The sequence below is a fragment of the Pristis pectinata genome, chromosome 3, assembly GCF_009764475.1.
Source record: "Pristis pectinata isolate sPriPec2 chromosome 3, sPriPec2.1.pri, whole genome shotgun sequence".
Classification (NCBI taxonomy): domain Eukaryota; kingdom Metazoa; phylum Chordata; class Chondrichthyes; order Rhinopristiformes; family Pristidae; genus Pristis; species Pristis pectinata.
The window spans coordinates 78,745,103-78,771,459 of NC_067407.1; the positions used below are offsets into that span (position 1 = coordinate 78,745,103).

The 26,357-nt window shown below is 44.5% G+C and overlaps 1 protein-coding gene across 3 annotated transcripts in view; it reads left to right on the top strand.

Moving 5' to 3' along the window:
• LOC127567794 (metabotropic glutamate receptor 1-like) overlaps window positions 1-26,357 on the top strand; it is a 150,145-nt gene that overhangs the window by 38,660 nt on the left and 85,128 nt on the right. The window lies entirely within an intron of this gene.

The following is a 26,357-nucleotide window of genomic DNA, read 5'->3' on the forward strand; positions in this document are numbered from 1 at the left end:
TAATTTTTAAAATTATTTTAGAATTTTTAGTCTTTTTCAATAGTATGGAAAATTCTCTGATCACCAGAGATTCTTAAACACAGTTGAAAAGGTCTTTGGCAGCACGAGATGACAAATAATAGTCTGGGGGGTGGTGCCTTGGGATCCACCACCTGAGGCCTAGTGGCTGGTAGCAAACCAGTCCACCTCAAAGACAAATACAGCCGTTCAATCGGACATAAAGGGTGTTGAAAGATTAGCAGAGTGCTAGGAATCACAGAGGGGTTGTGGTGAAGACAAATCACTGGCAAGATCAAGCATAATCTTGCCCATTATTTCTTGGATTCTTGATTAACATTCAAACAGAAATGACTTCAACAACAGAAGTTTGGGATTGGACCCATATGGAGACCAGACTGAGTAAGGGTGGAAGGTGGTGTGTAAGACATATATAGAGCTGGGGATTATTTTTAAGCTAATATGACAGTTTTGTGACTCTTTTCCTGTCCCACGTGAATGTGTTTGTTAGAAAAATTAGAAAATTTGTCATGGTGAAGTTCAAATTTCCCACATCAAAGTTGCTGGCCCCATATCAGAACCACATGGTATGAAACTCGAAGCTGCTGGCTCCTTCTGACATGTCCTGTAGTTAGAATAGATTTTTTATACATTTACAGGTGTGTTGTTGAGCATACACTGTCAATAATTCTTTACCCTCTTGATCCTGACTTAGTCCCATTGTACAATCTGACAAATATAAATCTGTTATTAAGGTCCTTACCCAGCTTGTGTAGTAAAGCGTTCCAAATGTGATGTGTTCTGTGAAACCTTTAAGGTTGCTTTGCATAAGTGATGGATTCCATGAAATACAAAGCTATTGCACCTATTAGCTGTGATGTGCTCATGATGTCTCAGAGCACATCATAGCTAATCAAGTAGACTCCAATTGTACTGAACAGATTTAATGCAGGAACCAAGCCATCATGGACCAGAATCTGGTAATGTGCCGAGCTCTCTGGAATGGAAATTAAACCCACCACATTCTGCATCCAAGGCAACAACACGAAAACTGAACCACAGCTTGGATTTGGGAAAGACACTGCAGTTTAAAGGGGCCATTTCTGATGTGTATTGCCAACAGTTTCTATCAAGAGAATTGGAACCTTTGCCTCTCAGAGCCAATCCTTCTGAATGGTCGTTCAGTATTGCTGAAATAGTAACACTGTCTTGCATCGTGTTGCTTATCCCTTCAAGTAAAATTAAATTGCCGGCAAATATAGATCATCATCTAACCGATTGTGCTAATATCTATTATTTGGTATTTATTATGTGTTACTAAGTGATGTGGGAGTACAATTTCAGAACATAATTCATTTGGCTGTATGTGCTTCTATGGCATCAACTAAGGATGTTAATTGAATCAAGTGTGCAGATATCAGGAGGAGGCGAATAGATATTAACCCTTTTCTTTACATATGTCGGTAAAGAGTCATAGAGTCATACAGCACAGAAACAGAATCCTTCAGCCCAACTCATCCATGCCAACCAAAGTGCTTTCCTGAGCTAGTCCCATTTGCCTGCGTTTGCCCATTTCCTTCTAAACCTTTCCTATCCACGTACCTGTGCAAATGTCTTTTAACTGTTGTAATTGTGCCTGACTCAACCACTTCCTTGTCCCAGCTTGTTTCATACATACACCACCCTCTGTGTGAAAAACTTGCCCCTCAGGTCCCCTTTAAATCTTTCCCTCTCATCTTAAATCTTAGACTCCCCTACCCTTGGAAAAAGACTGTGACCATCCACCTTATCTACACCCCGCATGATTTTATAAGCCTCTATAAGGTCACCCCTCAGCCTTTTTCACTCCAAGGAATACAGTCCCAGCTTATCCAGTCTCTCCTTATAACTCAAGCCCTCTAGTCCTGGCAACATCCTTGTGAACCTTTTCTGCACCATCTCTAGCTTAATCACATCTAACAAGAGTTGTTGGGGATTACCTCTTTCTTCATTTAGGAGCTATGGAGAGATATAAAACCCACAGGTTGTGATTGTCATGGTAACACCCATCAATGCCACTCTATACACACCCCACTAATGAAGGGTCTGCAACAGAGAGAATGTAAAGATGATAGAGTTTGATAGTGAATAGCAGAAGATTATTTCCTACATTTGGGGTGTCCACTGCTTATTATTCAAAGAGCAATGGGAGAGCTCATAAGAAATTTGCTTACCCAGAGGACTGATAAAAAATGAGTTAAGTTTAAGGTTTGAAAAAAAAATTTTGTAAATGGATTTTTGAGGGACAAACCATTGCGTTTATTTTTGGAAAACAATAGTTAAATAAATTAATATTTGAAGTAGAAGGAACGAGGGGAGCTGAGAGGTTACATTTGGATTGCTCTAGATGCAATGGGCTGAGCAGCTTCCAATCATACTGACAATTGTTATAATACCCCTAGGCAGCACTCAAAGCTCCCCCATCCAGCACCATGAAGCGAGAGAGCTGGGGTCATGATCCAAGTCACCTCATTAGTTTATCTGCACTTCTGCCTCAGGATCCCATTGCAGAAAAGCAATTCCTACAACTCTGAATAATTTTATCTCTGAGTTTTACTAATGATCCACACACAGTGCACCATTTCTAATTCACCAACTAGTGGAAACAAACCTTCCACACTTAGCCTTAGCATTTAATTTCAAATCTTCTTTAAAATCCATCCCTAATGTTTCTGGTTCTTTTGGGTGGCATAGGGCTCTGATATGTCCAGCTTCCATTTCCTGGATACAATCTGGTAAATTGTAACTATCCTCTTTCCTAACATTCATGATCTTCCTGCCGTAAGGTGCCAGCGGTCCCCTGCATTCTCACTCCAGGACTCATTTTAGAGTTCACCACACAATGAGGCTGGATTTTCAGCTGGGCATGAGCTGACCTCACTCCCCCCTCAGTCCTACAAAGAAGCCATGCTGAACCTGTGCACCTACCCCGGTGAAAACCAGTTGAAAGCAACCAGTCCAGTGCTCAGTGGAACAGCCCGCTCAGAGGCAGGGCCTTTATGTAAATAGCATCGAGTGAAGAATTACAGCAAGCCCCAACCACAAAATTTTGTAGCTGTCTAAATCATGCCAGCTGGCTTAACTGACTGTCAACGTTGTCAAAAGCTTTGAATATTTCTAAACATCCAAAACCCAATAAAAAGTTAAATTACTAGAAGGAATTAAAAATCATTTAAAAAAAAACTTGTACTATAAAAAAACTAAAATAAATTTCACAGCATTCTCCCACATAAAATCAATAGAGAGGAACTGCTGCACCAAATCTAACCTGGTGCTGGCCTTTTGAGCAGATGCTCCATTGCAAGTGGTGGGGAATCTCATATTTTCATGCAATGTAAAAGGAGCCCATTTGGCCCATTGAGTCTATGCCAGTTCTCAGAGAAATCCCATTCCCCCCCCCCACTGTATTTTCCCTGTAACCTCTGCTTTGTCCCATGCACCATCAACCCCCTCCCCCTGATTTTCTTACCTCCCACCTACACACCAGGGTCAATCAAGTGACCAATCCACATGTCTTTAGGATGTAGGAAGAAACCAGAGCACCTAGGGGATGCCTATACAGTCAGAAGGGGTGCGTGCCAGCTCCACACAGACAGCACCAGAGGTCAGGATTGAACCCGGATCACTCGAGCTGTGAGGCAGCGCTCTACTAGCTGCTCCCCTGTGCTGCCCAGTTACCCCAGTTACAGGGATAAACTGCAAGTATTCCCCTATAAAATTGCCACACAGTACTTTAGACTGTTTTAAAAATGAATATGAACATCACATAATTCCTGTTTGATTCCAGTAATCATAACTTTGATGAGAAGAGATATAATGGCACAAGATATAAGAAATGATGACAAAAATGAGTTGGACAAATTGTCTGTAGGCATAAAATGAACACGAGCGCCATGGGTCATTGCCTTTACCCTTTGCCAATGATTCCAAGGACTCCTCAGCTACTGTCTCATGCAGTGTTGCAGAATCACAGAAAGGATACAGTAAGAAAGGAGGCCCTTCACCCCATCAATTCAGTGCTGGCTCTCTGCAATTTCAACACACTTTGTCCCAGTCCACCGTCCTTACCCTGCAGACCTGCATTTTTATTTACTTTTAAGTACTTATCCAACTCCCTTTTGAACGCCACAATTGAATCTGCTTCCACTCTCCCCTGGCAATGTATTCCTGATCCAAACCACTCCCTGATTACAAAGGTTTCTCTTCGTGTCACTTTTGCCATGCACCTTCACTTAGTTTCTTGGTCTTTTCGCCAATGGGAACAGCCCTTCTCTATTTATTCTGTCCAAACCCCTTGTGAGTTTAAATACCTCCATCAGATCCCCTCTCAATCTTATCAGTTCCACGCAGAAACTCAGCTTCTCCGGTCTGCCCAGGTAACTGAGGACTCACTTCCCAGGAATTGTTTTCGCAAACCTCTTCTGCCCCCTCTCCAAAGACTTGGCATCTTCCCCATAGTGTGGTACTCAGCACTAGACACAATACTCCAGTTGTGGCAGAACCAATCTTTGGTAAGGGTTCGTCATTACTTCCTTGCTCTTGTACTCTATGCCTCTGTTTCAAAGCACAGGATCCCACTTCCTTTTTTCACCACTTTGCAACTTGATGCAGGGTTTCGACCTGACAGTTCCTTTCTTTCCACAGATGCTGCTCAGCTCGCTGAGGCTCCTCCAGCAGATTGTTTGCTGCAACTTGCTCTGCAACATTCAATGCGTTGATGCACGCAACCCCCTGAGCCTTTCTTTTCTTGTACACCTTTCCAAACACTCCCTTCAAGTTTATATTGCCTCTCCTCATTCTTCCTCCCGAAATGTAATACATCGCGTTTCTCGGCATTAAATTTCATCTTCCCCCTGCCTGGCTACATCTCCTCGATGTCTGTAACTATCCTTCTCACTGCTGGCATCCTCTGCAGATTTGGGAATGGTTTCCTGTATGCTCAAGTCCAAATCATCAAAGTCATTTCTAGCAAGGATTAATAGATTCCTGAATATTAAGAGAATAAATGGATGTGGAAAGTGCAGGAAATGACACTGAGGTAGAAGATCAGGCATGAAGGACCAAATGGGCTACTCCTGCCCCGAGTTCTTATGTTCAAATTCCATTTCCATTCAATTATTTCTACCTTTAAACTCAGTCAGAGTTTGTTCCAGTGTGTGCAGTTCTGGTCGCCCCATTACAGGAAGGATGTGGAGGCTTTGGAGACGGTGCAGAAGAGGTTCGCCAGGATACTGCCTAAATTGGAGAGTATTAGCTCTCAGGTTGAAGCTGGACAAACTTGGATTGTTTTCTCAGGAGCTTCGAAGGCTGAGGGGAAGACCTGACAGAAGTTTATAAAATTATAAGAGGCATGGATAGGGCACAACATCAGAATCTTTTTCCCAGGGTAGAAATGTCAAATATGAGAGGTCACAGCTTTAAGGTGAGAGGGGGAAAGTTTAAAGGGGATGTGCAGGGTAAGTTTTTTTACACAGAGTGGTCAGTGCCTGGAAGGGGTTGCCAGGGGTGGTGGTTGAAGCAGACAGGATAAACAGTTTAAAGTTTAAACAGCTTTTAGACAGGCACATGAACAGGCAGGGAATGGAGGGATATGGATCATGTGCAGACAGATGGGACTGGTTTAAATTGGCATCATGGTCGGCACAGACACTGTGGGTTGAAGGGACTGTTCCTGTGCTGTACTGTTCTATGTTTTTGTGCAACAATCAGAGATGATACTAAAATACTGAAGGCCAATTTGGCAGTGACAGCATTAATCCAGTCAGGTGTACCATGTTTAGGGGGTTGTACACAGGAGAAGAAGTGGAGAAACTTCAAGCCTTGGTCTATCTGCACCCTGTCCTAATGGGCTCTGCCATTAGTTAAATATCTGTAGAAGTTGAAGGCACAGTCGATATTGATGCATACAACAGTAATTGTTAGCAGAAGGAGCCTTCAGAATGAAGAATGCACTGTGGTTGCCACAAGGAGAGGCTGAAGGCTTCTGTCAGCCCAGTAATGACTTCTTTCTGTGCCCTCTCACTGTAGATTGTGGTTTGCAGATCTGTACATTTGGATCAACTTCAGAACCCAGATGTTCATTTTCTGCCTGTTAACATGACAGAAAGGAGGCAACTTGAGTTTCCATTCGATCCTCATTTGGGTGCCTTGCGGAGCACTTGCAGGCTGGACAGGGTGGATGCAGGGAGGGTGTTTCCCCTGGCTGAGGAGCCTAGACTCAGAGTCTTGGAATAAGGGATCAGAAGTGAGGAGAGAGCTCTTCGCTCGGAAAATGGTGGATCTATGGAATTCTCTACCCCGGACAGCTGTGGAGGCTGAATCACTGAGTTCATTCAAAACAGCGATCGATAGATTTCTGGGTATGAAGAGAATGAACAGATTTGCGAAAGTGCGGGGAAGTGGCACTGAGGTAGATGATCAGTCACGATCCTGAGGAATGATGGAGCAGGATCAAAGGACTGGATGGGCTCCTCCTGCTCCCAGTTCCTATGTTTTTCCTACTCTCAAGAGTCTCTCATCAACATTAAGTTGTATTTTTTCATTGTTGGATGATATTGCACACAAGCTCTGATTAAGTTGCTTGAGGACCTGCCAGCAAGGACTTCTTCTTGTGATAAGTGTTTTTTTTTTAAATTTATTCTTGAAATGTAGGCTTTGTGACAAGTCCTCCATTTATTGTCATTCACTAATTGTGCTTAAGAAGTGCAGAGAGTGGGAATAACTGGATGTTCCCAGGTTGGCAGGCTGTGACCAGTGAGGTACTTCAAGGATTGGTGCTTGGGCACCAGCTATCCATGATTGATAGTTGATGAGTCCTGATGAAGGGTCTTGGCCCGAAACGTCGACTATTTATTTCCCTCCATGGATGCTGCCTGACCTGCTGAGTTCCTCCAGCACTTTTTGTGTATTGCTCCAGATGCCAGCATCTGCAGAAATGTTTGTGTCTCCATCATGATTGATATTAATAATTTTGTTGAGAGATCCAGAAGTTATATTTCCAAATTTGCAAACAAAAAAAACCATATAGGCTATTAAGCATTTGTAAACACTTACCAATGAAACCTCTAAGTACTTAAAAATAATCTATTGCTTGACATCTTGCATTGCTCCCCCTCACTGTTGGTTGAAAACTGTGGATTATCAGCAAATCACTGGCAGCAACTTCTCAAAATTCCAAAATCCCAAAGATCCCAAAATTGCCCACTGTTACCTGGGGAATGTTGTCATCTTCTCTGCTGAGTCTGGGCCATGAGGACAACTGATCAAGTTCTGTCTTAAACATGTGGGGTTTATGGAGTGTCATAAAGGAGAGAGCCAGAGAGGACTAGGAGGGAATTACAGGATTTGGGGCACAGGCTACTGAAGATTTGGCTGCTAATCAGGGTCGTGCAAGAGGCCAGAAGTAGAAGATGGAAGATACCTTGGTGGCAAACACTGCAAATACTGGAAATCTGAAGCAAAAGTTGAAAACACTGGAAATACTCAGCTCTGTGGAGAGAGAAGCAGAGTTAACATTTCAGGTCTGAGGCACTTCATTAGAACTGGAAACTAGTTCTGATGAACTTATTTGTTTCTATTTCCACAGATGCTGCCTGACCTGCTAAGTGTTTCTAGCTCACTCTTTCAACATTTCAGATTAGAGATCTTGTTGGGCGGTAGATCTGGCGGAGAAAGGGGCAGACAAGGCCATGGTAGGGTTTGAACAGAAGGAGAGGAACTTAGGAATGGAGACTTTCTGTAACCGGGAGTTAATGAAGGGCAGTGAGCACCGAGGCAATGAGGTGAATGAGGTGGTGTGAATGTGGATCCTAATTATGAAGAATCCCAACATTCATCCACTTGTACCCAGTTCATTGGCTGCAGTACTAATAACATTTTCCCAGCAGAGGGAATTAAACACATTTTCTCTACCTCTGGACATGACAACTCTTTCCTTCAGCTTCTGTCAATCACAGAGCCCATATTTCGAAGGACAGCTGAGGCTTTAAACAGTTTGATACAAACAAGTGAGCTGGCTGAGAACTGTGGAACAGGAACAGCAGGAGGTCACACTGCCCTTCAGGTCCGAACAACGTTCAGTGAGATCACTAACAGCTGATCTCCAGCTTCACTTCATGCGCTACCTCGATCCCATAGTCTTTGAGAATGTCAGCCAGGAAGTGGAGTCATTCAACACATAAACAGACCCTCAGCCCACCCGAGTTCACAGCAACCATCAAACGCCTTCCCTAATGCCATTTAATCCTCCCCACATTTCCCCCCAGACTCTACCATTGACCTACACACTAAGGGCAATTTATAGTGGCCAATTAACCTACCAACTCCAACACTTTTGGGATGCGGGAGGAAACCAGGGGACCTCGGGGCAAGCCCACGCAGTCACAGGGAGAAGGTGCAAACTCCACATAGAAAGCACCGGAGGTCAGGATCGAACCCTGGTCACTGGCGCTGTGAGGTGGCAGCTCTACCAGCAGCGCCACCATGCCACCAAAGCAGATGGTAGCAAAAATACTTCAAATGGCCCGCATTTGTGGCAAGAGAAACAAAGTTAACGATTCTCTTCACAGATGCCGCCTGACCAGCTGGGTAACCCCCACAGCATTTTCTCTTCTTTTTATTTCAGACTTCCAACATCTGCAATTTTCTTTGGATTTTAATTTTATAAGACCAAATACAACTCAAAAATAAGGGAGGCGACCAAGTACACTACTGGATGAGATGGTGCAGATTAAGGAGCAGGCACTTAGTAAACAAATAAGGTGAATAAGGAAGCAAAAGAGGGTGTGGGGAGAATGCTGCGTGGACTCAGGATACAAGACCAGCACAGCCTGAGGATATGTGGCAGGTGGAGTTGGAAAGTGTTCATCTTGGATCCAAGAAGGCAGGATCTTTATTTTGTGGTAAAAAAAATTAAAAATAAAACTTCACAGTACTGCAAGTAGAAAAGCAAATGCTGGAAGGATCTGCCACCTAGTGCTGGAAAAGCTGGGAGGTGAGCTTCACGGTCAAGTCTTCAATATAAACAGGTGCCCAGAAAGAGTTACTTCAACAGGTTTTGAAGTTCCATTAGTTGTCGCAACATTCAAGACAATTGGGAGGCTTTGCATTTGGCTGTAATTGTAGGGGTTGGACAGTAATGATAATGCTGTAGCCTCATAGCTCTGATGACCAAGATTCAATCCTGATCTCTGGTGGTGTCTGTTGCTGGAGTTTGCTGTCATCTGCTTCTGCTGCATAGTGGTGCAGTTAGTAGAGCTGTGGAGTTTGTATGTTCTGTGTGGAGTTTGTATGTTCTCCCTGTGATCGTGTGGGTTTCTCCTGAGTGCTTCTCAAGGTATTAAGGGAAACTGGGAAGTTGGACAGGGAGAAACTCTTTCTGCTGGTTGTGGTCCAAAATCTGGAGATGGACCTTCCAGGATTGACTTTCAGGAAACAATTCCAGAAGTTTGGCACATTCCTAAGGACATAAGAAATAGAAGCAGGAGTAAGCCTGTCCTACAAGCCTGCTCTGTCTCTCATGGTGACCCTGTGCCTCAGGGTCCTACCTTCCTACATGCTCTTCAACATACCCTGATTCCCTTAGAATCCAAAAACCTATCCAGCTCAGGTTTCCCATGGACAAGCCTCTTGAGGCAGGGAATTCCAAAGGTTCATTGGGTAAGGAAGTTTTTCATCCCAGTCCTACATCAGTGATCCACGACTGCAAGACTCTAACCCAAGATCTAGGCCGTTCACTGAAGCATCACTACATTCATCTGATCCATCTGCTGCCCAATCTTTCAGGTATCAATGTGATCACCCAGACTCCAATGAAGATAGGCCAATCATTTCTCAGCCCTCTAATCCCAGCAATCATTCATAACTTGGTCTTCTACACTCACCTGCTGGCGTTAGGTCAATAGTTATTTTTAAATCTAGGACTGATAGGTTTTCTTGAGCCAGGGTATTATGGGGAAAGAGCAGGAATCGATTTAGGTAACAGATCAGCCACGGTCTCGTCAAATGGCAGAGAAGTCCCAATCTCCCTTCATCTTAAACTAAATTAAAGAGGATCTTCAGACATTAATCCCTGAATAAATCATGTTGTGAGATTGGCACCCCACAGCCTTCATATTTGAGTTCCACACTTTCAGACAGCAAGGATTATCAGACGAGACACGTTGGCTGGCATTTATCTGCTGCTGACAATTTCTAGTGTTATCTACTTCTATTTCAAATTTCCAGCATCTACAATGCTTGTTTTCAATAATAAAAAAATCATCGCTTGAGTGCATTACTATATTTCTTAACCACCTAAGGAATAAAATAAAAAGTATTCTGGCTTTCTACTTACACACGTAATTAAAGTGCAATACAATTCATTGAATGAACAAGGAAAAATGCAATAACCATCCTGAACCACACACACAGGCAAAAGAACCTCTTGTGTATTGGCATACAAGAATCTCCTAACATAAGGTTTTAACCCTTTACAGTATCAGCTTCATCTGCATATGGTTTTGGAGATAATGTTCCCACAGTATTAAACCTTGAATAATCTCTTGGTAGACCCCAGCAAGAGTGTTGTGTCCAGTTATGGATTCCACACTTTAGAAATGATGTCAAGGACTTGGAAATGATGGAGAGATTTGACCAAAACAGAACCAGGGGCGAGGAGATATTAGAAACATTTTTTTCCTGAGAGTCAAAAAAGGGTAGTGGGGGCTTGGTAGCGAGACGTTCAAAAATGATGAGGAGTATTGACAGAGCAAACATGGATTTAGGATATCTGTCAAAAAAAATCAGCGGTAAGATGAGAGTTGTTTTACACAGTGTGTTATGATCAGAAATGCACTGCCTGAAGCAGACCTTATAGTAGCTATTGAAAGGGAATTGAATATATAACAGTAAAGGACAGATTGGAGCAGGGGAGTGGGACTGATTTGATAACTCCTTCAAAGTGCTAGCAAAGTCATGATGAGCCAAATGGTCCCTTGTGCTATATGACTGTTGACCAGGGTCCTATTAACCAGAGATTGTCCCGGAGGCCTCTTTCATTAGTCTCTTGGCTGTGAAGAATATCGGACGTCATCCAGCCCTGTGAGATTCGGATGCTCGGAGAATGGGGATATGATGTCTCTTTGGTTGCCACTTGTTCCCATGTTCCATTAACTGCCATATTTTATCGAGCTGGAAGATCCCATGAACTGGTTGCTGACAAGCCAGCCTGGATAGTGGTGTATTTGCTCAAGTGGTGATTGAAAGGTTACAGGTTCATTCTGGAGACTCACCAAGCATGGCCCTCTTTCTGACAGGCTTTTTGGAGCTTTGAACCGTAGGAGTAATTGAATTGTGTGCAGCCTTGAGTTTTGCTGCCTTCTCCCACCAATCCCCAGACTCCCTCCTGCTCCCTCATTGCTGGGACACCCCAAGGATAGCTCTCAGTGCCAGGACAGTGGCTCCCACGGCATCCCACCCCTCTATTATGGCTGGACACTTGCAGCCAGCCACTACACCCCCACCCCTCGACACCAGCATGTCAATGCACACTGCTTCCACAGCCCATGAGTTGGAGTGTGAGAGTGAAGGCAGTAATCACCCGGGCCATTACTGCAGGTATCCAGGGCTGGAGGGAACACAGCTCCAGATCCTGCGGCAGCAGGGTTGTCAAGGGGAGGAAAGGGAATCAAAGCAAGCTCAACAGGTTTGATTTTACTATTAAAAGACACTTGGACAGGGACATGGATGGGAAAGGTTAAGAGGGATATGGGCCAAACACAGGCAAATGGGACGAGCTCAGGTAGGCAATTTTGGTCAGCATAGATGACTTGGGCCAAAGGGCCTGTCTCCCTGCTGTATAACTCTATGACTGCAAATCTCTCTGCCTCCTCTGGTCTCTGGCTCAGTCTGGAACTATCTCCCCCCCCCCCCCCACCCTTTTCTTCTCCTTCTCTTCCCCCTACCCCACACCACTCCCTCTCTCTCCATTCTCTCCATCCACTTCTCTCCTTCCTCCTCCTCTCCCTCCCTTACCCTTCCCACTCATATCTTCCTGTTGCCAACAGTGTTTCACTCCCCAACCCCACGCTGTCTCTCCCTACCCCTCTTCCCTCTCCCTCATACATGCAGACACACACACACACACACACACACACACACACACACACACACACACACACACACACACACACATATACACACAGGCGTGTGCGCGTGCACGCACACACACACACACACACACACACATATACACACAGGCGTGTGCGCGTGCATGCACACGCACACGCACACACACACACACACACACACACACACACACACACACACACACACATATATACACAGACACTACACCCCCAATTTCTCTCTACTCTTTCACTCTCTTCTCCTCCAATTCGAGGGCAAAGCATTTTCCTTCTACATTATTTGAAAAATTGGTATTCCATTATTACCTAACAATACAATTAAAAGCACAATTAACTCATTTATTTTTAAAAATCCCATGATTAAACAACATTTTTAAATCATTCAACACTCCTAATTATAACATTAAAATGTTAAAGATGCTGATAATGTTATGTTCTTATGTTACAACATTAATAATGAAGCTAGGAATAGGTAATTTTTTTGCAAATTTCATTTAAATAAGCCAGCCACAGATCTATATTTTTTCTTTCCTACTTCTATACCAGACGCATAAAAGAAAGGTTGCAGGCAATCCTTGAGGTTTGGAAACTGTGGGATGTAGTTGGTTTGAAGAAGGGTTTCCAGGTGTGAAGCACAGAAACCCAACAAGTGTGACAGAGAGGAGGTATTCCACAGTCGGACGTGCCAGCTTCTGTTTGAGCCATTAAACCGAGGCCCCATTCGCTCACTGACATGGACATGAAAGATGCTGTGGTACTGTTTTGAAGAACAGGCTGATTGCATCTAGGGGCTCTCCAGATTTGACCAAAAGATTTGGTAATTCATGAAACTACTGGGGCTCTGGTGATCACTGAGCAAACTGCAGGTCAGCGCCAGGACAAAGGCCTGCCCCCAGCTGACGCACTCTGAACCCCCACGGGCATGCCCTGTGTTAATGCCAAGCCTAGAGTGTCACCCAAAGACACAAGGGCTGGGTGGTTAGTGAAGTGCTAAAGCTCCCAGATATGGTATTCCCAGAAACCTGATCAAAATTTATCTCCCAAGTCATGTCACCAAGACACGTCATCTGCCCACTGATCCCACTGATTGCAGTTCAGAGACTGCCCCTTTCGTGTCCTACAGCCAGCAGTAACTAGATTTCAGAAAGCCCTCCACTGACTGTAAACCACTTTGCGATGATTTTATGTCATGAAAGGCCCTATTTAAGTCAAGCCTTTTTATTAATAACCTTATTGAATGTTACAGTGCAACAAGTTGCGTAAAGTACAACACTGACTCCATTCCTTTCTCCAGCTTGCTCTTTCCTTCTGTTCTACCCCACCCTGTCAGGCAGTTCTTTATACACTCATGATGCCATGTAGTGGCCACACAGCCATGACATCATCCATCCTTAGCTAGTCAATGACACTCTGAGCCACACAACCCTCACATGAATGTTCTTCAATTTGTTTCTCTCCGACTCTTTTTTGATGACGTTCCAGCAAACACAGTTTTAAACAAAACCGCAACAAAGCAGTTTATTGTGCCAAATATTTTTCCTTTAACAGCATAATTTTGCATTGTTGTCACTATTTCAATATGCTTTGTCCTGCCTTCTCGACTGACAGCAATGCTTCAGACAATCTCTTTTTCTTAAGAGAAGTGGATCATATGTTTAACAACTTTAAAATAATACTTGCATTAGGCACGTCCGGGTTACTTGGCATTGTGTTTCAACGTATGTGACCTTATAACTCTATTCCAAGGCAGAGGGTGATGTATTACCGGACTCGTGAAGTTAGAACTTCCCAGCGTGCACACAGAGTGACTCAAACTCTGTTCTGCAGCCAACCTGCTGTTAGTCATGTGCACAGGCAGCAAGGTTCCTGGTCTGAGGATCTGGCAAGTGTTAACTGTTGCTGCTGTGGAATTCACCTCTGTTGAGAATGGGCAATCAGTGGTCAGTGGACAATGTGAGGAGGAGGTTAAGGAGACACATTTTCCCATGAGTTGATTTGTTTCTAAGTCCCTTCCTGGCCTTGCACCTCCCTGTCATTGAAATTCCTTCCATCGTACAGGGTTCCAACATTTAACCCTCAAATAATCTCCCCAAACCATATCGCCTACTCATCGATGTTAATCTAAGATTGTAGTTCACAGACTGGCTCTTTCATGTCCTACATTCCATGAATATTACCTTGTTATTCTTCTTTTGCACTATTTATTTATTTTTGTAACTTATAGTAATTTTTATGTCTTTATATCTTGCCACTAAAACAAGAAATTTCATGACATATGCCAGTGATAATAAACCTGATTCTGATCCTAACTAGATTTCAGAAAGTCCTCCACTGACAGTAAACCACTTTGCAATGACTTGATGTTGTGAAAGGCCCGAATTAAGTCAAGTCCTTTCATTAATAACCTTACTGATTATCACAGTGCAAAAAGTTGCATAACTTACAACAGTGACTCCAATCCTTCCTCCAGAATGCTCTTTCCTTCTGTTCTACCTTACCCCATCAACAGTTCTTTATATACTCATCATGCCATGTAGTAACCACACAGCTATGACTCTGTGCTCCTCCAATCCCAGCCTATTAATCATCTTCAATCGTTCAGTCTCTCACCACTGGCGGTGTTGCCTCCAGCTGTCAAGCTCAGGAGTCCCCTGCCAAAGCCCAGAGAAAGGCAGGTCTAGAGAAGGGGTCTGAGTTAGGGATGGGGCTGGTCTAGATAGGACATGTTTGGAGAGGGAGACCTAAGTCCAAAAGAGTCATACCTGATTGGAAGCAGCAGACTCTTGCTTTAGCCAGTCAAGACAAGATTTGACTGGCCTGAGTAAGGTACTTTGTGTTCTGCTCCGCTCTGTCGTGACTGGTTAGTGTAACAGGGACTTCCTGGAATGCCAACTCTCAGATTGTTTGTTTTGCCGCAAACTCCGTTCTTTGACATCTCTTCCCTTCTTCATCCACGCTCTCTTCGGGGAACAATCTTACGTTCCCTCCCGTCGCCAACGATCAGGTTAGCTGTTTGCCACATCTCATTGACCACTGGGTCAGCTGTCCTCCCGGGCTTCTCGGTTATGGAGCCCACGTCTCCCCCTGTCCTTCTGTCCTTCTCCATAAACAATGGCTTGTAATGCAAATAAAGACGGCACTTTGCAATTGAATCTCCAGCCCCAATTGTATGAAGTGCAAATTAGCCAATGACAAGTAGAAGTGAGAAATATTGCTTAATATCATGGAAGTGTACTAATTTAATGAAGAACAGTACCTCATATTCTGCCTGGATAGTCTACAACCCAATGGTATGATCACTGAGTTCTCCAATTTCAGGTAACCTACACCCCCTGCGTTCTTTTCTCTCTCCTGTTCTGTCCAAGTTCTCTCACTCCCTTCTTGACAACTGCCCCCAGCCCCACCCCCTCCCCGTTACCCAGTTTCTCCCCTGCCCCCACCCCATTCCATCTGCCTATCACCCACACACTCGCCCACTCGTTCCCTATCCCTATCTCTCCGCACCCTCCCCCCCCCACCCCCACCCCCCCCCCACTGTTCCCATTTGCCCATAACGCCTTCCAACCTGTCTCAACCTCCACCCTCCCCTCCCCCACCTGGGTCCATCTGCCCATCATCCCCTGCCTCACCTGGTTGCACCTATCACCAACCAACTCCTACCTCACCCCTCCCTCTCATCCCTTTATGCTGGCTATCTTCCCTTTGCACTCTCAGTGTGACGCAGATTCTTGACCTAAATCACCAGCAGACAAGATACTGGAGGAACTCAGTGGGTCAGGCAGCATCTATGGAGGGAAACGGACAGTCCACGTTTCTGGTGGAGACCCTTCATCTGTCAGTCCAGATGAAGGTCAAGAGAGGACATGCTTTGAAAGGGAGACTTGAGTCCAAGAGAGTTAGAGGCAGCAGACAGTTGCTTTAGCAAGTCAAGACAAGATCTGGCTAGCCCGACTAAGGTGGTTTGGGTTCCGCTCTCCTCTTCCAGGAACACTAACCCTCCCCCCCACCGCCCCCGCCTCCGATTGTTTCCAGAGCCACAGACTACTTTCTTAAACCTTTCTTCTCTTCTTCATCCATGCTCCCTCCAGAGCACAAGCAAGTCAAGCCCATGCTCTCCCTTGTCACCATCTCTAGCCCAGTCCAGATGAGGGGTTTCAACCTGAAACGTCAGCTGTCCATTACCCTGCCTGCCCTGCTGAGCTCCTCCAGCATTTTGTGTGCTGCTCCAGATTCCAGCATCTACAGTCTCTTGTATTGGTATTGGTATTGGTATTGGTTTATTATTGTCACTTGTACCGAGGTACAGTGAAAAGCTTGTCTTACAACCTTATCGTACAGGTCAATTCATTACACAGTGCAGTTACATTGAGTTAGTACAGAGTGCATTGAAGCAGTACAGGTAAAAACAATAACAGTACAGAGTAAAGTGTCACAGCTACAGAGAAAGTGCAGTGCAATAAGGTGCAACGTCACAACAAGGTAGATCGTGAGGTCATAGTACATCTCATTGTATAAGAGAACCGTTCAATAGTCTTATCACAGTGGGGTAGAAGCTGTCCTTAAGTCTGGTGGTACGTGCCCTCAGGCTCCTGTATCTTCTACCCGATGGAAGAGGAGAAAAGAGATAATGTCCCGGGTGGGTGGGGTCTTTGATTATGCTGGCTGCTTCACCAAGACAACGAGAGGTAAAGACAGAGTCCAAGGAGGGGAGGCTGGTGTCCGTGACACACTGGGCTGTGTCCACAACTCTCTGCAGCTTCTTGCGGTCCTGGGCAGAGCAGTTGCCGTACCAAGCCGTGAGGCATCCAGATAGGATGCTTTCTATGATGCATCGGTAAAAGTTGGTGTCTCCTCCAGCAGTTTGTTTTTTGCACAGATTTAAAGCTCTGATTCATACTCCTCACTTATTAATTATGTTTCTAACAAGTACCATTGGAAGGCAACAGACAGTGTGGGAGGATAAACGTCTGGGTCAAGCTGTAGCTGACCTATCTTCTTTTCTGCAATGCTGTTGGAGAATCTTCAATTCCCCACCAACCAGCAACCAGGATCAGAATCAGGATCAGATTCAGAAACAGGTTTATTACCACTGACTTATATGTCGTGAAATTTGTTGTTTTGCGGCAGCAGGACAGTGCAAAGACATAAAATTGCTATAAATTACAAAATAAATAAATAGTGCAAAAAAAAGCAATAACAAGGTAGTGTTCATGGGTTCATGGACCGTTCAGAAATCTGATGGCGGAGGGGAAGGAGCTGTTCCTAAATTGCTGAGTGTGGGTCTTTATGCTCCTGTACCTCCTCCCCGATGGTAGTAATGAGAAGAGGGCATGTTTCAGATGGTGAGGGTCTTTAGTGATGGATGCCACCTTCTTGAGGCACCAACTCCTGAAGATGTCCTCAATAGTGGGGAGGGTTTTGCCTGTGATGGAGCCGGCTGAGTCTACAGTCCCCTGCAGCCTCTTGTGATCCAGTGCATTGGAGCCTCTGTGATCCTCCTTGATGTTGACAACCAGGGACTTGAAGCTGCTCACCTCTTCCACCGCTGACCCCTCAGTGAGGACTGGTGTATGTTCTCCCAACTTCCCCTTCCTGAAGTCCACAATCAATTCCTTGGTCCTGCTGACATTGAGTGTGAGGTTGTTGTTGCGACAATACTTAACCAGCCGATCTCTTTCACTCCTGTATGCCTGCTCCTCATCATCTGAGATTCTACCAACAACAGTGGTGTCATAGGCAAATTTATAGATGGTGTTTGAGCTGTGCTTGGCCACTCAGTCATGAGTGTAGAGAGAGTAGAGCAGTGGACTAAGCACACATCCTTGAGGTGCACCTGTGTTGATTGTCAGCAAAGAGGAGATGTTGTTACTGATCCACACTGACTGTGGTGTCCTGATAAGGAAGACGAGCCCTTGAAATCAACCCTTGGGAATCAAATGTTTCAGAATTCTAAAGACATCACTGTAAAAAAGAGTGAGACAAAATGTTGTATTGCTTCCTCAGATGATCACAGCTGCTTCAGTCCTGCAAACACCTCCTTCAGTATCACTGAAACAGAAATTATCTCCACTCTCCAGGGACTAGCATCATCTGAAGTGCAGCACTGAAGTGTTAGTTTGGGGTGTGTTCAGAAATTACCAGTAACCGATCTGGTTGGGACCAGCATTAAAGCTCCATAAACCCACCTGTTAACCTAATTATTATGATTTACAGCACAATTTATTTTGTATTATTTGATGGACATTCCTTAACGACATACAAGTATTGTCCAAAGACATTTTCCTGGTAAGTATTTGAAGGAAAGTCCGATAACCCCATTTGATAGGAGGATAAGAGTATATGTAAGTAAGAACATAGAAGCAGGAGTAGGCCTCATCACTCTTACCTTGACATTTGGTAAGATTATGGGCGATCTTCTATCTCAGCATCGCTTTCCTGCACGAATCTTATGTCCCTGGATTCCCATAACATCCAAAAATCCATCAATCTCTGTCTTGAATATACTCAGTGACTGACCCTGCACATTCCTCTTGAGTTGAGAATTCCAAAGGTTCCTTGCCCTCAATGACTGACGCCTTATTCTGAGACTGTGACCTCTGGTCCTAAATACCCCAGCCAAGGGAAATATCATTCCTGCCCCTACCCTGTCAAGCCCTGTAAGTATCAATCAGATCACCTTGATCACCCATTCTTCTAAACTCCAGAGTATTGGGTGTGTCAGCTTAGCTCCTACTCAATGAATAAACCCTCCTCCCATCCCAGGACTCAACTTGGTAGCTCTTCAATGCACTCCCTCTATTATAATAATATCTTTCCTCAGGTAGGGAGACACAACCTGTACACAGTATTCCACAGTATTCTACATGCCTTTTCAAGGGCCCTGAATAATTGCAGTAAGACAACTTTACTCACATGTTCAAATCCTGTTGCAATAAAGGCCATCACATGGTTTGCATTCCTAATTGCTTGTTATATCTGCATGTTAAATAGTGAGTCATGTCAAGGAGACTCAAGTGCCTCTGAATGTCAAAAACATTCAATCACTCGCCATTTAAAGAAGACTCTGTCTCACCATCTTCTCTACCACAGTGGATAACCTCACATTTTCCACATTATATTTCACGTTTTCCTCCATTCACAGAGCCTGTCTATATCCTCTCGAAATCTCTCTGCATCCTCCTCACAGCCTATGCTGCCATCTAGTTTCACTTCTTCAGAACACTTGGATATATCACACTTGGTTGCCTCATCCAGTCACTGGTCTAGACTGTGAACAGCTGGAGCCACAGCACCATTCCCTGCTTCATCCTACTGGTCGCAACCTTCCAAGTTAAAACGACCCATTTATTCCTCACCTCAGCTTTCTGTTTGTTAACTAATCCTCAATCTTTGCCAGTAATTACTCCCAATTCCGTGTGATCTAATCCTATTTTATAACTTCTTGTGTGGCACCTCATCAAAGGTCTCCTCAAAGTTTAAATGCAGTTTTTGTCTAGTTACATCTTCAAAAAAACACTAACAGATTTATCAAATATGATTTCCCTTTAATGAATCAATACTGACACTGTCTAATTCTATTATTATTTTCTAAGTCATCTATTATCATTTCATTAACTATGAATGTTATTATTTTCCGTATCACTGAGGTAGTGTCCCAGCCAAAGAACATCCATTGATAGACCTGCAAATGCTGAGGCGCTGACTTCATGCTTTAGTTCCATCAGCTGAAATTCTGGACAAAAGTAAAGTTAGCATATCAAACTATGCTAACTTTACGTTGATTTAATTCCTTCGTCACTACTGGATACGCAAGAGCGAGATGATACAATGTGCAGTGATTTCAGATTATTGATAATTCATCCAAACTGAGAAATGTTTGAGCTGAGAGGTTTCTAAACATGTACAAACCCATGGCAAATGAACAAAAAGGAAGATCTTTGAAAGAGGGCAGGAGTGATAGAATGATAACAGAGAAATGGTTCAAGGAAGTGATAACGAAACAGGTATACAGTGGATGGGCCAGAGGATATCCAAGTGTTACAGCCAAGTGGAGGGATGGGCAGGACTGGGGTTTAATGGGATTCATGGCCATGGAAAATCTGGTAAGGGGAAGGTGCTTGTGACCTTGAAATGAGGCACTTTGTGGTTAACTCTTAACTGCCTTTTGACATGGTATAGCAAACCACACAGTTATATCAAAAAACACAATGAGAATAAAATCAGATAGACTACTTATTATTGACATCAGCACCAGATCCAACTATGGTTGATTTGGACCCAGTCTAGACCATGCCTCTCATAAACATTTGGGGCTTAGTCTAAATTTGGAGAGCTGTCTCCCAGATGAGTCCAGCGACAGCCTTGTTTGGTCATACTCCTAGAAGCTTACATTGCAGCCAAGTGCTTGGTTTTGTCCTGTCCCACCATTGGGGGTAGGAGGATGTAGCACTGGGGGTCCTGAAGGTTGACTCCAAACCCATGAGGTGTTGTGGCTTCAAATGAAACAGGAACAAGGGTACCTGCTCCAGATTACCACCTCCCATCTTCCCTCATTGTTGAATCAGTGCTCCACCATGTTGAATAGCATTTGGAAGAAGCACTGAAAGTAACAAGGACACATGATGTACTCTGGGAGGGGGATTTCAACGTCCATCACTAAACACGTCTTGGTTGTACCTCCGTTGACCAAGCTGGCTGAGTTCTGATGGACATAACAGCCAGATAGGTCTGTGGCAGAAAGTGGATGGACTATCACAAGGGATGAACCTCCCCCACCTCATCCTCAACATCTACCTGTTGCATCATAAAGATGGAAATACTCAGCAGGCCAGGCAGCATCTATGGAGAGAGAAAAATCATCGGCCTGAAACACTAACTCTGTTTCTCTTTCCACGGGTGCTGCCTGATCCACTGAGTGTTTCTGATGTATTCTGGTTTTATTTCAGCTTTCCAGTGTCTGCAGTTTTTTTGCTTTGTGACCCCCTCTCACTTCAGCCGCATCAGTCGCAACAGCATTGGTAGGAGCAACCACCGCAGAATCCTTGGAGAGGCAAGGTGTCCTCTTTACACTGCCAGGAGACCATCTTGTTAAGTGGAACAGGCTCAGAATGTCATCAGCAGCAGAGTGGTGATCCACCATAATCTGAAACCTCAGAAAGAGTTCCAAGACAAAAGACCGCATTCGACGTGGTTCAGAATTTTTGTTGGATTATTATTATTGTCACATGTACCAAGATACAGTGAAAAGCTTGTGTTTGTGTTCCATTCAGACAGATTATTCCATTAATTATTATATTTAGGTAGTAAAAATGGAAAACAGAATGCAGAATATAGTGTTACAGTTACAGAGAAAGTGCAGTGCAGGTAGAAAAATAAAGTGCAAGGGCCATGACAAAGTAGATTGGGAGATGTTTTAGTTCATGTTTTAACATTTGATAGATCCATTCAAGAGTCTTATAACAGTGGGATAGAAGCTGTCCTTGAGCCTGGTGATACAGTATGTGCTCTCAAGCTTTTGTATATTCTGCCCAACGGGAGGGGGTAGAAGAGAGAATGACCGGGTTGGGACAGGCCCCTGTTTATGTTGGCTGCTTTCCCGAGGCAGCAGGAAGTGTAGTCCAGAAGGGGAGGCTGGTTTGCATGACGGACTGGGCTGCGTTCACAACTCTCTGCAATTTCTTGCAGTCCTGGGCAGAGCACTTACTGTGCCAACCAGTGTGTTACTGTTGTCACATGAGATCATGATAGTGGAGATGTTGATCATTCACAGCTTTCAATCTCTATCAAATAGAACCGCTGGTGGAGAACATTGGAAGCCAATGGTCCAATTTCCAAAGTCATCTGTTCCCACCAAGAATGATGTAATTTCCACATGTCCTGTCTGAAATTACTGCATCCCAAAATGTTATTTTCTGAAGGAAAACTATCAAATTCGCATTTAGAGTCAATGGAGTCATACAGTATGGAGACAGGCAATCAGGCACACCACATCCATGCCAACCAGTGGACACCAATCTGTATTAATCCCATTGCCTAGCACCTGCCTCATGGCCTTTGATGCCTAGGTGATTCAACAGCCCATCTGAACACTTATTGAATGCAGTCAGCAACTCTGCTTCCACTAGTCTCTCAGACAATGCATTCCAGGTACTCACCACTCTCTGGGTGAAAATGGTCCCCCTCTAAATCTCTTCCCGCCCATGCAAAAATATCCATTGTTTCCGCTGCCTCCCTTTATCACTGAAAGGTTTGCATACAGATTAGCCTGTCTATCGCACTGGCAAGGTAAAGCTATGGCAGGGGTTGTACAATTTCCTTACAGCAACTTCTAGCAAACTGACACTCTAGACCAGCAGGGAACATTACAATTTAATCAGGGTAGCAGTTGTGTAGAATATCCCAAAAGGACTATATTAAATGCTGCCTGATTTCAGCTGCTCCTTTTCATTACAATGTAATCAACTTCTGAGCAATTCCGATTTTGAGAAAGGTAAATAAGTCTGTCTTTCATGCCTTTCTATCTATTGCAAGTGAAAAGAGAGATTTCCTCATGCGTAAAAATGATGGTCTTCTAATTTCCGTTCATTGATTGGACCACTGTCAGAAAATATGCAAAGGGGACCTAACAGAGGGGATGTCAGCACAGTGGTTTTGTTACTGATGAGTCATGCAGAAAAATGAACAAGGAATTGGGAGACATGAGTTTGAATCTCACAATGACAGTTGGGAAGTAATCTGGAATTAAAAGCTTGAGACCATGCAAATGCCAAATTGTTTATAAGACCAGCCTGGTTCACAAATGGGAAGGAAATCTCCTCTCCTTACCTGCTCTGCCCTCACAGTTGCCTCCCGTCCCATCAATGTGGCTCACTCAGTGCTTTCCTGAAATGGCCCAGCAAGTCAGTCAGTTGAACCAAACTGCCTCTGCAAAATATAATCGGAATAGATCAGATGGACCAGATGGTGTTGATCTGCAGACTGGATTCAGGGATGGTAGAGCACAGTCGGTTTGTGTCTATACTGGGAGGGTTACCCAACACAATGGTGAAGCAAAAACCTCTTATGGTTGTTTTCACCTTTCAGTCGATGGCATGGACTCCTCTGTCGTGATCCCTGTGTGTGTCCTGTCCCACCAATGGGACATTCACCAGAGCCGGTGGTAGACTATGTAAAGGGCAAGGAGTAAGCTGTGGCCCTCCAACATTAAAACCAGATAGCATGACATTTCTTGGCATCAGGTCAAACAAGGAAACCGCCTTGCTGATCACCACCTACTACCCTCCCTCAGAGCATCTCCAGGTTGGACATCACTTGGAAGAAGCACATGGGTTAGCAATGGCATTGAATGTACCCTGGGTGGAGGACCACAGTGTCCCAGACCAGGAGTGGCTCAGTGGTATCACCACTGACGCAACTGGGGGAGTAAATCTAGTCTGGTAACTGAGGACGTGGCTGCCAGATTATATACAGCTCATAACCAGAGACCACACAATAGATCTACTTGACCTATAATTACTAATCCAACTGTTGCAATCGTATCTCTCCATGGAATAGTAGGAGTAACCACCACACAGTGCCTATATCTTCACAGTCCATCACGTAGCTGTGCATTCTGTTCTTGTACAGATAGACTTGTGGCATCTCCTTATCAATGTGAAGATTCTTCAGATATGTCCTGTCCAAACAACCAAGACAAATCCAGTCCAGCTGATCACTGCCCAGTCAGTCCATTCTCTCATCCATCAGCAAAGTGACAGAAGGTGTTGTCAACGGTGACGTTAATTGGCACTTAGGTGCCACTTGTCCACTAGTTTGGGTTTCACCAGGACCTGAAGGCACATGGGAACACAGCCACCTACAAGTTCCCCTCCATGTACACATTACCCTGACTTGCAAGAAGGATGCCATTTCTTCCTTGTCAATGGGTCCCCATCCTGAAACTCCCCACTGATATATTATTGCACAATAATAGCACCAAGGGAGGGTCCAGGTACACATGTCCAGTGATTTCCAGTGGGGAGGTGAGAGGGACCGTCCTTGCCAATCAGACCTCGTTTAAGCAAGTATGGTATAAAGAGATCACGGCAAGATTAAAACCAACTGGACTCAAGGAGACATCTCTTCACTTAATGGATTAATGCCTGCGTTGTTGATGGCCAATCATTCCTGCCCCTGGATAGTGCTGCTGTATCTCCTGATGGCACTAAACTAGCCACTTTCCGCTGTTTCCTCAATCTTCCTTTTATAATGAGTTTAAAAATAAGGATGTTCATCAGTGATTACACTATGTTCAATTCCATTTGCAGTTTCTAAGGTAATAAGACAGCCCATGCTCATCAGGAGCAAGACCTGAAAACCATTAAGCCTTGGATTTATAAGTGGCAGGGAGCTCGAGTGCCAAGTATAGCTCATTGCTAATAAGAGACTCTAGCTAATGACCAAGAATTGTCAATGACCAATGGGAGAGAGAAGCAGAGCCTACAGTGGCTGGAATCCCATTATGACTGACACTCAGTCAAATGCCACCTTAATGTCCAGGGCAGCGACCTAGAGTCATACAGCACAGAAACAGGCCCTTTGGCCCACTGGGTCCACACTGACTATCGAGCACTTGACATTAATCTCACTTTATTCCCCCAGGTTCTACCACTCACCCGACGCCGAGGATAAGTTACAGCGGCCAATCAACCAACTAACTTGGTTGTCTTTAGGACGTGGGAGAAAGCCAGAACACCCAGGGGAAAGTCACACAGTCACAGGGAGAACTGCAAACTCCGCACAGACAGCACCAGAATCCAACTTGGATCGCTGAAGCCATGAGGCAGCAGCTGCCCCGGATGTGCCACTTTAGAAGTTTGCTCTTTGGTCCACGCATGGACGCAGGCAGTTGTGAAGTCGAGAAACCAGTAGTCCCAGAAGGACCCAAACTGTTTGCAGCCTGTGCCTGACAGATGGTAGAGGGCCCCTTTTGGAAAATCAGAAGTGAGTCACTCACTGCAGGGTACTTGCTCTTGCATTTCAGGTAGCTGTATGTAGTTGCTCCAGGGGGTCGCTTTGTCCTGGATGATGTCGAGCTTCTTGAGGGTTGTTGAAGCTGGCTCATCCAGCAGGTGAAGAGTATCCCATCACACTCCTGACATGTGCCTTGTAGAAAGCCCTTGGGATTTCAAGAGGTGAGTTATTTGCTACAAGATACCCAGCTTCTGATCTGCTATTGAAGCCATGTTGATTATATGGTTGGTCCAGCAGGCAGGTCTGGTGAGGGGTGACCTCCCGGATGTTGATGGTGGGGGACTTGGTGATGGTAGTGTCATTAAGTGTCAGTTGGAAGTGGTTAGACTCTGTTTTGTTGGAGATGGTCACTGCCTGGCACTTTTGTGGTGAAATCTTAGTTGCCACTTACCAGCCCATGCAGGAATGGGTTGCTTCATTTGCTGAGAATTGCAAATGAAATTGAACATTGTGAATAAGTGAGCATCTCCATTTCTGAACTTATGATGGAAGGAAGGTCATTGGTGAAGCAGCTGAAGATGGTTGGGCCTCAGACGCACCAGCCCGAGAAACTCCTACAGTGATATCCTGAGGTTGAGATAATTCACCTCCAACAATCATAGTCAACTTTCTTTGTGTGACCTATGATTCCAACCATGGAGCATCTTCCCTTTGATGCCTACAAACATTATTTTTTTTAACCTGGGCTCTTTGATGCCACACTGGTGAAATGCTATCTGATGGTTGGATCAAGGCTATGATGCAGTCTGGAGTGAGATGGTCCTGACAAAACCCAAACAGTGCGTGGATTATTGGTGAGTAAGTGCCTCTTGATGGCACTGTCAACGATACCTTCCATTACTCTGCTGATGATTGAGAGTAGACCAATTAATTTGTAATTAGCCAAATTGGATTTGTCTTGCTTTTAAGAACAGAATATACCCTGGGCAACATTCAACATTGTCAGGCAGAAGCCAGTACTGTAACTGTACTGGAACAGCTTAACTAGAAGAGCAGTTAGTTCTGGGGTGCAAATCTTCAGTCCTACAGGTGGGATGCTGCCTGCCCCCATTGGCTTTGCTCATTCCAGTGCTCCCACTGTTTCTTGTATCATTTGGAGTGAATAAAATTGGCTAAAGATTGTGATGGTGAGATCTCAGGAGGAAGCAGAGATGGACCATGGCGGCAAATATTTTAGCCTTGTCT